This window comes from Varanus komodoensis, unplaced genomic scaffold, assembly GCF_004798865.1.
Source record: "Varanus komodoensis strain SLA01 unplaced genomic scaffold, ASM479886v1 scaffold64, whole genome shotgun sequence".
Taxonomy (NCBI): Eukaryota; Metazoa; Chordata; class Lepidosauria; order Squamata; family Varanidae; genus Varanus; species Varanus komodoensis.
Window position 1 is genome coordinate 2,199,842 of NW_025336273.1, and position 13,487 is coordinate 2,213,328.

The 13,487-nt window shown below is 50.8% G+C and overlaps 1 protein-coding gene across 4 annotated transcripts in view; it reads right to left on the reverse strand.

Moving 5' to 3' along the window:
* Positions 1–13,487, reverse strand: part of EXTL3 (exostosin like glycosyltransferase 3) — a 103,803-nt gene that overhangs the window by 44,732 nt on the left and 45,584 nt on the right. For all 4 annotated transcript variants that reach the window (XM_044450275.1, XM_044450274.1, XM_044450278.1 and 1 more), the window contains one exon: positions 9,181–9,299. The gene's annotated coding sequence lies outside the window, so the exon portion shown is untranslated. The remainder of the gene's footprint in view (positions 1–9,180; positions 9,300–13,487) is intronic.

Sequence of the window (13,487 nt, forward strand, 5' to 3'; positions counted from 1 at the left end):
AGCCGGGTAAAGAAAGATGCGTCACCTTGCTCATTCACACAGGGCATTTGCTTCTCTTCCAAAAAGCAAAATGAATCCATTCCACATCCTTCCACCTTTCCTCATGAATCTCAGACAGAAAAGAACAATTATTACTTTTATCATGCTGTGAACGAAAAGGAAAAAGAGAGCTGCACAGCAGGGGCAGTTCGGGAGAAATGGGTGTGGAGCGGATGTTTGATCCGGACACATCCACAGGCCAGGACGCAACTGGACTGTGGAAATCAGGTGACGCAGAAGGGGATCTCTGCATTTTAAATAGATTTTTCTTTCTGAAGGGAGGTTCCCAGGCAGGCGGGAGTCTCAGGGCTCCTGGGGTAGAACTCAAGGGTTTCACTCGGCCGCAGCCAGCTGGCGATGCAGCAGACGGCCCATGCGGGCTCTTTCGTCCTCTCAGACACTGCGCTGGGTTATGGATGGGCAAGGGAATTGAGTGGCAATGGAAACGTTTTGATGAGCTTTTGTTTCACAGGGGCAATCGAAACCTGCTATGACAGATGAGAGCCAACAGGAGCTGTGCCAGAGCAGTGGCAAGCGCCTTCAGGTATACCCCACACTGGGAGCCAGTGTGGGGTCGTGGTGAAGAGCATGGGACTGGGACTCAGGTGATCTGGGTTCTAGTCCCCACTCAGCCATGGAGCCAACTGGGTGACTTTGGGCCAGTCACGGACTCTCAGCCCAACCTACCTCACAGGGTGGTTGTTGTGGGGATAAGATGGAGGAGGAGAATGATGTCAGCTGCCTTGAACCCTTTGTAGGAAAAAGGCAGGATATCAATAAAAAAAATAAATAAAAATAAAAATAAAATTTTCCAGGGTTGGGAGTCCTTCTTGGAACCCATCAGTAGCAGCATGTAGATTCCTCCAGCCACTGAAGTCTGGAGTAGGGAGGGCATTGAGCCTTTGGTGCTTTGCCCCAGAAGAAGTCAGGACAGTCTTAGCCATCTATGCTTTTATGGGAGCCAGCCATTCAAGAACCAGCACCCCTCCTCACTCTTCATCCAGCCCCTCACTAACTGCAGTCGCCATTCAGACAGGAAGGAAAATGGTACCAGGGAAGCAGACGGATTGCTTCCTCTAGCTTGCCATACCAAGAAAGGTGCAGGTAAATTAGAAGGGTCCAGGGGAGGGCAAGAAAATGATCCAGGGGTTGGAAGCACTGCCCTGTGAGGAGAGACTGAGGGAACTGGGCATGTTCAGCCTTGAGAAGAGAAGGCTGAGGGGGACGTGATATTCCTCTATAAGTATGTCAAAGGCTGTCACAAAGAGGAAGGTCAAGATCTCTTCTTGCTGATCAAGTCAAGTTGCAACAACCCAGATTGAGGCTGGACATCAGGAAAGGCTTCCTCACTGTCAGAGCTGCCTGGAGAGGTGGGGAGCTCTCCCACACTGGGGACATTAAATAGAAACTGGGCAGCCATCTGAGTGGGATGGTGCAACATGGTGCCCTGCAACAGCAGGGAGTGGACTTGATGGCCTTCATGGCCCCTTCCAACTATTCTATGATTCTGTGATTCTATGAAATTTATTTTTATTTATCTTTTTATTTATATCCTGCCTTTTTCCTACAAAGGGCTCAAGGCAGCTGACATCATTCTCGTCCTCCATCTTATCCCCACAACAACAACCCTGTGAGGTAGGCTGGACTGATAAGAGTCTGTGACTGGCCCAAAGTCACCCAGTCGGTTCCATGGCTGAGTGGGGACTAGAACCCAGATCGCCTGAGTCCCAGTCCAACGCTCTTCACCACTGCACCACACTGGCTTAACCTCTACACCACAAACGTGTGTTTGTCACTTAGCAGTGGTCCTTACTTATAAAACATGAGGACCAGAACCCTCCTAATTTCTGGACCACATGCTAAACTGGCATGATGCACTTGCATGGAAGGTGCCTAAACGCCCGGGTCCCGAGCAAACAGGCCTCCTCCACTGGAGAAGTCCTCCTACACACAAAGCCACTTCCATCCAGCAGGGGGCAGCGACAGACATGTAACTCCCGGCAGGCCACATGCCAAAAGCGACATTCCAGAGCTTGAGAACTAATGCAGGTTATTAACTTTATACAAGCTTCACAGGACCACAATCTAAATCACATAATGTTCTAGCAACAGGCAATTCAATCGTTCCAAATGAGCAGTCACCTGAACAATTGCAGCATTATGGGAAAACACGGACAGGGGAAAATAAAAATCGATATTCTCCAATTATGAAGTCTAGTAAAAGTAGAATTTAAAAGAGAGAGCACTATATGGTGTGCAAACAACTCTCTCCCCCTAATAACTTCATGGGCTTTGCAAAATCCTCTTCTGCAGCCTAAATGTGCAGGCGTCCTCGTCAGCTGAGGCCTCTGGAACTCTTCCAAACCATGACAAGGTCGCAATGGCGATCCGTGGCAGTGCGAAACTCTGAGATTGACACAGTAACCCCAGACGCCCAAGGAACGGTTGCTTGGTGGACTTATTTAGACATTATTGTTCCTTAAAAAGGTCAGCAAGATCTGTCAAGTTGATCAGTTCTCCAGATGCATGGAGCCCGAAAGAGAATCCTTCATGGTGACTGAGTCGGCAAGGTGCAATGGACAGCAAAGAACAGTGACAGGAGAAAAATGGATGCATGAAACCGGGTGCCGGAGGAGAGCTTTGCAAATTCTCTGGACTAATAGAAAGATGAGTGAGTGGGTCCTACTTTAAATCATGCCACCGCTTGCCCTGGAGGCAAGAAAATGGCAAAACTGAGACTGCTGTACTTCAGGTATGTTCTAAGAAGCCAAGACTCCCCGAAGACAATCATGCTAGAAAAAGATGCAAGGCAGAAGAAGAGGAAGAGGGATTGATACCATGAGGGGAACCATGGTCTTGAGGTTTCCAGAGTTGAGCAAGGTGGTCACGGATAAGATATTTTTGAAGGCCTTCATTCATAGGGGTACCATTCAGTCAGACACAACTTAACAATGTGTAACAATAGACTTGGACTGAGGTTTCACTGAATTTTTTAGGACCCTAAACTACAAGATCCGGCCCAAAGTCCACCTAGTCCAGCATCCATTTCTGACAGTGAACATTCACCTCAGAAGTAGCCTTGCTACAAATCAGACCCTTGGTCTATCTAGCCCAGTATTACAGGCACTGAATGGCAGCAGCAGCTCTCCAGGGTTTTGGGCAGGGGTCATTCCAGCCCTTTTGCAGATTTAAATGCTGAATTTGACTTCTAAAGCTTTCGGTTTGGGACCGAATTACCCAGAAGAAGGACTGTCTTCACCCCTATGAGTCTTGCTTCCAATCTGGGATTAGCAACAGTTCATTCACCCACCACCAAGAGACCATGGTCCTCCGGAAGAGCCCCTTATATCTGGAATAGCTGTCCTTGGGAGATCCAGCAGATCCAACCAGTTGCAGCTTCTCAGAAAACATTAAGGCTTGTTTTCTCTGGCCTTCCCACGATTCTGCATTTCGGGATTGCTCCGGTTTGAACTGTGCTGTGGATTTTAGCATTGCTTTAGGACTGCTGTTCCTTGTTTTTCTGAATGTTTCCTGTTTTGTCACTGTGTTGGTTGTTACTATGGGGGGGCGGGGGGCGGATTGCTGCAAGCTGTCCCAGGAGGGCTCCTGCCCTGGAATGTGGCCTTATCTTTAATAAGATTTGGAGCAAAAGGATATTAAGGACTGACCCTGAGTCTTCTGCAGGCAAACCATGGGCTCTGCCAAAAGTTCCAGCCCGTCCCGGAAGCCTCTGGGAAACCCAGAAAGAGGGTACGAGAGTAGCAACAGTTCTCTTGCATGTTAGGACTACTGGCCTTCACATACCTGCTATGTAAATGATGGAGAACTCGTGTCCAACAGTAGGAAAGACTGTCTCAGGAGGAGGTGGGCTCTCCTTCTCTAGAAGTATCTAAGGAGAGACTGGATGCAGGCCCAGAATGCTGCAGCTGCACCCTACACGGAGGATCCCACCCGGAAAGGGAATCAGGCTGGATCACCCCCCAACACTACTGGTTTACGATCACAGTTCGAATGCAGACAGAGAGGGAGAGGACAGCCTCTCTGACTCGGCTGCTCTCAAGTTTCACACCAGTGCAACTACTCAAGAGTAGGGAAGTCTGCCCCACCTCAACCTGGCAGACTTCCAGGGAAATGATCAAGGCCTTATATTAACTTTGCTCTTCGTGCAGACGAGGCGAACCCTCCGGGCTGTCTCTTAATTAGCAGGCCGGTTTAGATTTTTCTTTACAGAAAGGCATCACTGCTGGCAACGCTGTGACTGCTTTTAGTTAACTGCTGTTTCACTGTGTTGCCTTATTTCATTTATTACTGTTTTTTATTGCACTTTGTAAGCAGATTTCAGAGCCTTTTGGCTGAGAACATAGAGTAGGAAATATAAGATAAGCAAAACAACTTGACTTAAAGTTACCAGCCTTCCAGTGGTCACAACCTGATGCCATTTATTTACAGTTTTAGTCCATCCAATAACAGATCCTCAACCATTTGTGACCTTAAAACAACAAAATGGAAAGAGGAGCGTCATCTCTAAGTTTGCCCATCGGCAAGGCATGCGTCTGCCTGCACACGCACGGTGGTTCAGCACCAAACAGTGGGAATCTGGTCCAAGCAACATGGCCGAGCCCCGTATTAAGATGGGTGGCAGAGCAGTGAGGGGAGAGGAAATTTGCCACAGGTGAAAGGACAGGGCTAGAGAAGGGGCGAGTCCTGGCTGATACTGCAAACAAAAGAGAGGTTTCCTCCACTTCCAGCACATCCAGAGGAAACTGGTTTCATGAATGGGTGAGCAGGACTCTCCGAACAATGCGCAGGGTGTTGGGAACAGAGAAGGGAACCCAGCAAATGAAAAGTGAGGCAGAAAGCCAAACAGGAACCGAGGGCAGAGCTGATATTTTCCCCCACCAGACGCAATCAAGCAGGCTTTTTCCTGCAAGGAGCTTTCGCAATTCGCTCTCAACTGGAAGTTTGCACCCAGTGAAGGTGAAAATTGGTGGTTTGGCACAGCTCTCTTTACACACGGATTGAGAAGTGTACATTTCAACAACTCGGCAAAGTGTTTGGCCTTTCCTCCAGTGGGCAGTTTATCGGCTTGGCAGCAAGACAACTTCAAGAGGAGGTTAGAACCCCTCACGACGGAAAAGGGGAAACAACCTCACAAGTCCTTGGCTGAATTTATGAAATACTAGCTGTGGACCAAGGACTCCGATTCCCTCTCCCTCCCCTCTCCAGAGCTCACGCAGCTTTCCATTCTACTGTTTAAATGCCACTTTCACTGCATAATGTGCTTCCAGCACCCCAAGCCCAAACTTGCCTCATTTCTCTCCCCTTAGCCCTTGCCTCTCTCAGCCACCACATCCCCAATCCATCTTTTTGTTTGTTTGCTTACATTGCTCAGAAAACAGCTTTTGGATTTGCCTTTCAAATGCTAATAAATAAGACAAGGGAAAAGAGAGGAGAGGAGAGAGATTTAAGTGGGCTTATCAGGCAGGGTGCATACAATAAAGTCATTATGAGGGACCCGCTAAACTTCAGAGCTGCTGACAATGGACTGAAAAAGCGGCACTGCCCTATTCATTTTTTTGGTTTTGAACAGCAGCAGGAACTGAAATTTACAAGGGCACACCTTCCCAATCAGCATTATCCCAGGCAATTCACAGCTGACCAGAATTGCCTGAAGGGAGAGCATGACCACAGAAACATCTCTTAGTTTTGTTCTGGAAAATGATTACCTTAATCTTTCTGGTTGTTTGTCTTCTACTCAAATTTACATACAGGGTTTAAAAGTGTAGAAGAGAAAGAGTAATTTCAAGCTCATGGACTGCATTCAGCCCCCCTTAGAGGTGAAAGTGGAGTTTCCTTTACTGGGTGCAAAACGGCAAAGTGGTATATTTGGTGAAACAAGTTGCTAGCAGACCTCCTGCAAGGGAGGACTGGGCCTGGCAAGCCGTTCAGGACGTCCGAAGCTCCATTATGCCAAATCACAGCACCGATTCACCTTGCCCAATACACTCTGCTTTGAACATCTTCAAGAAGGAAGTTCTCACGTCTGGCTACCTGGAATCGTTCTGCATGTAGAACTTCAGTGCTGCGAAACAGGGCACCTTCTCAAAACCAAAGCACCAGACTAGCATGAACTTTATTAAGCTGCTTTAGGCCAACCCAGAATGGTTTCCTATAAGCAAAGGCATCAGACAAGGCTGTATTTTTTCTCCCTATCTATTCAATCTGCAGACCGAAGATATTGTAAGAAAAGCTGGATGGGGATCGGAGGAAGGAGTGAAAATTGGAGGACCATCCACCCTTCTCTTACCTACAGAGCGGATGCTCTTCTGCACAGTCCTCCTCAGCCTTGCTATCGGGCGATGGTGAGGGCGGAACCCGGAGCACCCTGCCCCCAGAGCCGACACTCTGACCTATCTCCCACTTGCCTGCCCCACACACAGACACCTTGGCAAAGGATCTCCCCTCTCCGGAAGTAGCCAGGCCCCATCTGGAGTGTTGTGTCCAGTCCTGGACACCACACTTCAAGAAAGATGCAGTCAAGGTGGAAAAGGTTCAGAGGAAGGCAGCAAGGAGGACTGGAAGCAAAACCGTGCACAGGGCGATGGAAAGATCTGGGCATGTTTAGCCTTGAGAAGAGAAGACTGAAGGGAGATAGGATATTGCTCTACAAGCAGTTGAAAGGCTGTCGCAAAGAGGAAGGCCAGGATCTCTTCTCCATCATCCCAGGGTGCAGGACACAGAATAATAAGGAAGCCAAATTCCAGCCGGACATCAGGGAGAACTTCCTGGCTGTTAGAGCAGTACAGCAATGGAACCCCTGACCTAGGGAGGTGGTGGGCTCTCCCACCCTGGAGGCATTCTGGAGGTAGCTGGACAGCCCTCTGTTGGGAATGCTTAAACCTGGGAGTCCGGCATTGAGTTGGGAGTTGGACTTGAATAACTCTCCTATTCTCTGCGGACTCGAGTCCAAATGACCTCCAGAATGTCACAAGCAAAGAGCAGGGGGCTAACCAGGAAACTACTCAGGAAAAAGCTCACCTGCTGGTTTGTTCCATCAAGGAAAGCAACACCTGAACCCCAGAATTTCTCTTTTCTTAGTGGTGTGACCCTGCACAACTACGAGTGGCCATAGCTTAATAGGAGAAGGCCATAAGGTAGTAAGATAGGACACGTGCTTTACGTACATAAAAGTCCTAAGCTTGATTCCCTGCTATCTCTAGTTAAAAGGCAGCCAGGATGGAAAAACCTCTCTCAAGTCCCTGTGGAACTACGGGCCAGACTGGGCTGGATGAAACGCTGGCCTGATCCAGCATTAAGCAACTTAAATCTAACCACAGCCGGCTGTGATGGGGGCCTGTGGCAAACAGAAGAGGTGCCATCACAGGGGCAGGCCCATATTCAAATGGAAAAACCCAGGTAGCCATTGCAATGACTAAAATTAGACCTGGCCACTGTCTCCTAGGTTGCTGCAGGGCTCAGGCAGAAAATCTCACTGCTCTTTTTACAGAAATGTCCACCCCCGCCTGTGCATGCACAAAACCTCACAGCAGGACTGGCAAGCTGCCTTGGAGTTCCTGCATTGCCGCTACTTCGGGCCTCACTTGCTTTTCCTTCTGCCTGGTTCTCTCCTTAACCCGGATCTTCGGCGTTCTGCGATCAGAACTTGCAAAGCCACCGGTCACTGAAGTTGGCAATCCAATTCCTAAACATCTAGGCCACTTTACCACAAGGGCTGTTTTGACATGCACATGGTAGGCATGTCTTGAGTGGACCAGGGGTCAGACTAGATGGCCCGGGAGATCCCTTCTGACTTTCTGTTTCGATGTTTCTATTCTTTGTCTTTGCAACCATATTGGCAAAAAAGGCAGGGAAAGCAGACATGTGCAAACTTGTGGAGAATGTACAGGGGTGCTACAACCAAGCTGGGGGCCCCTGATGCATCACCACGGTGAACTCAGGAACTGGCACACGCCTCGTAAGGTTTGCAGTCAGAGAACAGCTTCAGGCAGCCAAAGGACAACCATCTTTGGTCCCTCTTCATGGATACATAACTAGGGGTTAAATTACCAGCAGAAAAGGGGGGGGGGCAGACACAGCAGCTCCTGGTTTCAGCTTTGCTTTTCCTACCTGCATTTTGTTCTTCCCGATACAGCCATGTTACAAAACACTGACTTCAGGGCGCATCAGCTGCTGGAGCTTAGCCAGTCGACAGTGTCAGCTCAAAAGCGAAAAGGCGCATTCATCTCTGTGCAACGCCTCCCAGAGCGACACATTAGGCACTTAAGCGCAAAACCCCCGTGAATACAGCGGCAACGGCTTTGAACATCCAGGATGCAGCTCACCTCCGCACCTTTCTCTCTTTGCTTCACACGCCAAACTCCTTTGCCTCCCTTCCCGGCCCGCAACTCCTTTCAGCAGAGCACATCCTGGCCTCAAAGCAGCAAAGCCCTTTGAACCAAGAGCTCTTGGGAAGCAGCCTTCAAGGCTTCCTCACAACGGAAAAAAGGGCATACTATTTCAGCGAGGAAAACAGAAGATGCAAGGGCTTGAGTACAAAATGGCCCGAGAGGATCGGGGGGGGGGGGGGCTTTTTTAGCTCTTCAGGCCATGGGGATGGAGGGGGGGCATCGTGCTTCAATGCTTGTGCGAAGACTACAGACGGTGTGTGTGACGCACAGAGGCGACCGAGAACTAAAACTGCCAATGTCTCGCCCACAGGAAGGCAGGGGGAGCCCGATAAATCAAGCAAGCTCCACCAGAGGACCTGGCCGAACCCCGCAAGAGCTCCAGTCTGCACAGGGCAGGGCCCTGAGAGCTTCATCTGTGGGGACTCTTTCGGACAGGTGAGCCATCCCATGCTGTAGTCGCCATGCCTGTGTGAACCAGACCCAAGACACACTTCCTTCTGGAGGACCAGAGGATAAAATGAGGTCCAATTAACCACGGGGTGACTCTGGACTACCTCCTGGGGTTGTTGTTGTGAGGGAAAGATGGAGAGGAGAAGGGGAGCATGAGTTCCTTGGAAGGAAAATGGCAGGATAGAAATATAGTAAATAAAAGTACATGCAGATCTCTGTGCAACAAGCTTCTCTCCTGCCCAACAGCCGAGCCATTCATGGCCCCAGGACGGCCCCATCGTACCTGCTCACAGCCCACTCTCATGCTCCAGCCCACGGGGCATCATCCTCATCACGCGCACAAGTTCCCGTCATCACTGAGCACCTTCATCGTCAGAATGCCAGTCGCCTGCACTTCTCCTCCTGTTTAATACACAAACAAAACAACACGCACTTAGATGCAGACTGGAGGGTCTGGGCAGAGAGCTGTGCTTGCTCGAGAGGAGTTTGGTCATTGTCCCATCAGCACAGGGCGAGGCGAGTGTGGAAGCAGAGCAGGGCCACCCCGCAGAGGCCTTTCCTTCCAGGGCCGCGCTCATTCAGTGGCGCAGAGGACGGATACCGTCAGCACGTCAAGCGGCACTTTGGAGCAAATCCAGCGCCCCCCTTCTCATGCCCGACGGGGTCTTGAGCCAAGTGCTGCAGGTGCTCAGCAGTTCTGGAGATGCTTGGAAGCATCTTGCAAGTGGCTACAATCAAAGCTGCATGAGCTGAATCACCTTGCCAGGTGGCAAGTGGCACGAAAGCATACGCGGAGCGCTACAATGACCGGGCCACCAGCTCAGATGGCTTTAGAACAGGCAGAAGCTCATCACTGGCTTTGAGTCCGGGGGCTTTAAATGACCTCCTAGAATGCTAGCTTTCTTCAGGCGGGAGAGTTTTTCAGAGGGTGTATTCACACCACCTGCAGTGATAGAATAGATAGCGGCACATCAAAGCCTGCCCAATGATGAACGTATGAAGCTGCATTACACAGAATCAGAACTTCCTGGCATCAAGTCTTGGGCTGGCCTGTCTGATCCACCACACTATTTTTTTTATTAATTTATTTATATCCTGCCTTTTTCCTACAAAGGGCTCAAGGCAGCTTACATCTCTTCCTCCATCTTATCCCCACAACAACAACCCTGTGAGGTAGGTTGGGCTGAGAGTCTATGACTGGCCCAAAGTCACCCACTTGGCTCCATGGCTGAGTGGGGACTAGAACCCAGATTGTCTGAGTCCCAGTCCCGTGCTCTTAACCACCACACCACACTGGCTCTCTTGGGAACCGACGTGCTGCTCCCAGGAATCCCCTGATGGGAGTGGCGGAGAATTGAACTCGGAACCTCTGGCGTTCCAAGGTGTGTTTTCCCACCATTCTATGCACCTCTCCTCTTGCTCCTCACCTGATGGCAATGGAAGGCCAAGTGAGGTCACCAAGGCCCCCAACCTGGCTGGCTTGAAAGGGGAGGGTTGAGCAACTCCCTGGAGGCTACCAGGCCCTGCTATGTGCCGCGTCAGAAGCAGTATGCTGGGGAGCGTGAGCAAGAAGGCGCTGCTGCTGCTCTGCGTTTCCCGCGGGCAGCTGGCTGCTGGCCTAGATGGATTCGTGGCCTGATGACTTGGCTGGGCTGCAGAGCATACCGAGGCCTCGTCCTTAACTGAGGCCTGAAATGGCACTGCGAGACGCACAGTGAATTGTGAAGGCGGAACACCCAAATGCTACGGTCCTACTGCAGTCGGTGTTCTTTAACATGAAAGAAGGACAAACAGTTTGCTGAGCGTCGCACTGCTCAAAGTCATTTATTTTTTTATAATATCAGTAAGCTGTCCTGAACCATGGCAGCTAACTGCAATATAACTATGAAATATGATTTCAACTAACATAAATAAAATGCTTTAAAGCCCAAATGCATATAAGTGGATATAAAACCATTTCCAAGGCACAAGCGTAAAACTGCATATTCAGCAAACATATCCATTAACAGCCATTTAAAAACAGGTGGGGCCTCTACCAAGAAGGTCCTGTCTCTAGTGCCAACCACTTAAACAGATCTTAAAGTCAGCCCAATGGCAAAGGAATCTGATGTAGATCCAAAAGCGTGGGCAGCTTCATATATTCCTGGGAGGTCCTTCAAATAACCTGCCCCCAAAGCAGTTAAAAAGCCAGAATCAGCAGTTTGAGCTGGGCTTGGAAACAGAACAGTGGCCAGAAGAAACCGCTAGAGAATTGCTGCAGCATGTTCTAAATGGAATCGCTGTGGCAGGTGGTCCAACTGCGCACTAGCTGACATCTCCAGGTCATTTCCAAAGGCAGTCCTGCAGAGAGAATTTTCCCTATTCTTAAGAATTTTCCCTATTCTTAAGTAGGCTTATTAGTTGTGGGCATTCCCGTGTGAAGGATCCTGAGCTATATAACCCATCACTTCCCATTCAAAAGACTGCCCGCAGCAAGCCAAGCCAGAAGAGCGCCACTTCCCATGAAAGAAAGTAGACGGCGGCCCAGCTCATTGCTGCTATGAGCTGCAGCAGACCCTCTCCCCAAATCGCTGCAAGGATGGAGATAACGGGCCTCCTGTGGGCTGCCCACAGGCTGCCTTCTGACGCAAGGAGGGCCGCTTCCCCTGCCACTGCAGAGAGCTAGAACCCTGCAGCTGGAGATCCAGCCACCCCCTGGATTGCTGCCCGCAGTGCAGACCCAAGCATCCGCCGCGATCCCCGCTGCCCCAGGTGCCACGTGTTCAAGAACAATACATCAAGCACTCCACCCCCGGTGTGCTGATCCAGGCACAGCTGACAAAGCACATTTGCGGCAGACTGTTTTCCCCCGTGGCGCTGCTGGTGCTGCTGCGCTTCTAAAAGAAGGTGCTGCACCGCTACCAAGCCTTGACTTACACAGGCCTTGCGTAAGAAGCTGGGGGTAAAAGCGACAGTACTCGTCGTCTCTGGAGAAGCAATCAGGCTAGGCATTCCTCCCTGGCTGGCCCTGCGAGCACACCTGATCAAGGGAAGGGGACGTCAGGTGTGAGGCCTCTATCGCAGGGAAAGGCAGGGAAAGGCAGCGAGGCCTGTTGGAGCCTGGGGCAAAAGCAATCTGTCACCTCGCTGAAGGACAATCAGGGAAAGAGGCGTGGGGGTGAGAGAGAGAAAGGAGATGAGGAGAGGAAAAATGGGGCGGTTTATGTATTTTGGGGTCTGGCCCTGCTCACCACTGGCTCCCTCCTCATCCAGCAGTGAGGTACAGTCCCAAATAGTTTACCCATTAGAGAAAGCAGTCTTTGACAGCAAATAACATTGCTTGCCCCTGTTTGGCTAGAGGGGGTGTGTGTGTGGGTGGGTGGGGGGGGGAAGAGTCAGAATAGGTAACTCAACATGCAACACTTCTATATTCTGCATTCTTCCACCCCCACCCAAGTAGGAGGTGCACTGGGGGCGAGAACCCCTGTGGAAAGCGGAACAGGGACCAGTTGTACAATGAGATAGGAGCCTGCACGAGCGCCTTCCTCAGCTCTACCCACAAGGCCGCCAGGAAGAACTTCCACCAAGAGACCGGTCTCCAAATGCTCCCTGCGCATGCACCGACCTGTTCTAGAGACCTGTTCTCCCCTGCAGAGGAAGGCAGGACGCGCTCCAACGGAGCCGAGCTCAGGGAACCCAGGTTCAATTTGGATGCCAGGAGGCACTTCCTGACAGTCAGGACCCCGAGGGTGTGGAATGGGCTTCCACGAGAGGTTGATGAGGCCCCATCGGTGCGGGTGTTCAAGGACAGGCTGGACATGCACATGGTAGCATGTCATGAGCAGAGCCGGCTGGAGCCGGGGGTCAGACTAGATGGCCCCGGAGACCCCTTCTGACTCGCTCTGTTCTATGTTTCTAACTGCAGCATGGATCTGCGAACCCTCACCGATGCAGCCAGTGGGACCGAAGGCCACAGTTCTAATCCAGGGGAGCACAATCACCTCCCGTGGGGTCTGACTCTCGAGCATGCTGCTCCCAGAACTGCTGAGTGTTGGAGGATGAGATGAGGCCATGCCACAAACGCTCCATCGCACAACCTTTTGCCTTCAGGAAGTGGCATGCAGGGCAACGACAGGCACCCCCTAGATTCCCCAGCTTGCACTCACAGGTCAGACTTGCATCGGTATTGCGCATCAGCCCTTGTCTCAGTGCCCTCTTCCCTTTCCTCGTTACCTGTGGTCTCTAGCCTGCTAGGAGGCCACCCTGACCCTTTCCCAGTCCTTGCCACCCTCACTTGCTTTCAGAACAGTGCTGTGCAAGGGCCTATAGGACAGGTCACTCTGACCCAAAGGGCTCCCCCCCCCCTTTGTTAGCCTCTGGTCCTTCTGGCAACAGCCTGGCCGTTTGCCAAAACACCTGTCCCCTGCTCCTTTTGACCACAGCCCATCTCTCCTCCCACTTGCCAGTGGCTCTCCAAATTCGCAGGCGAACAGCGGGGCCCCATTCTTTCATTCCATTTTTATAACACCCAATAGCTAAAGTCCTAGCCAGTAAGAGTAGATTTAAATCATGGTTTTCTACATGATTTGAATGCCTTCCTGCCAGCCTTAT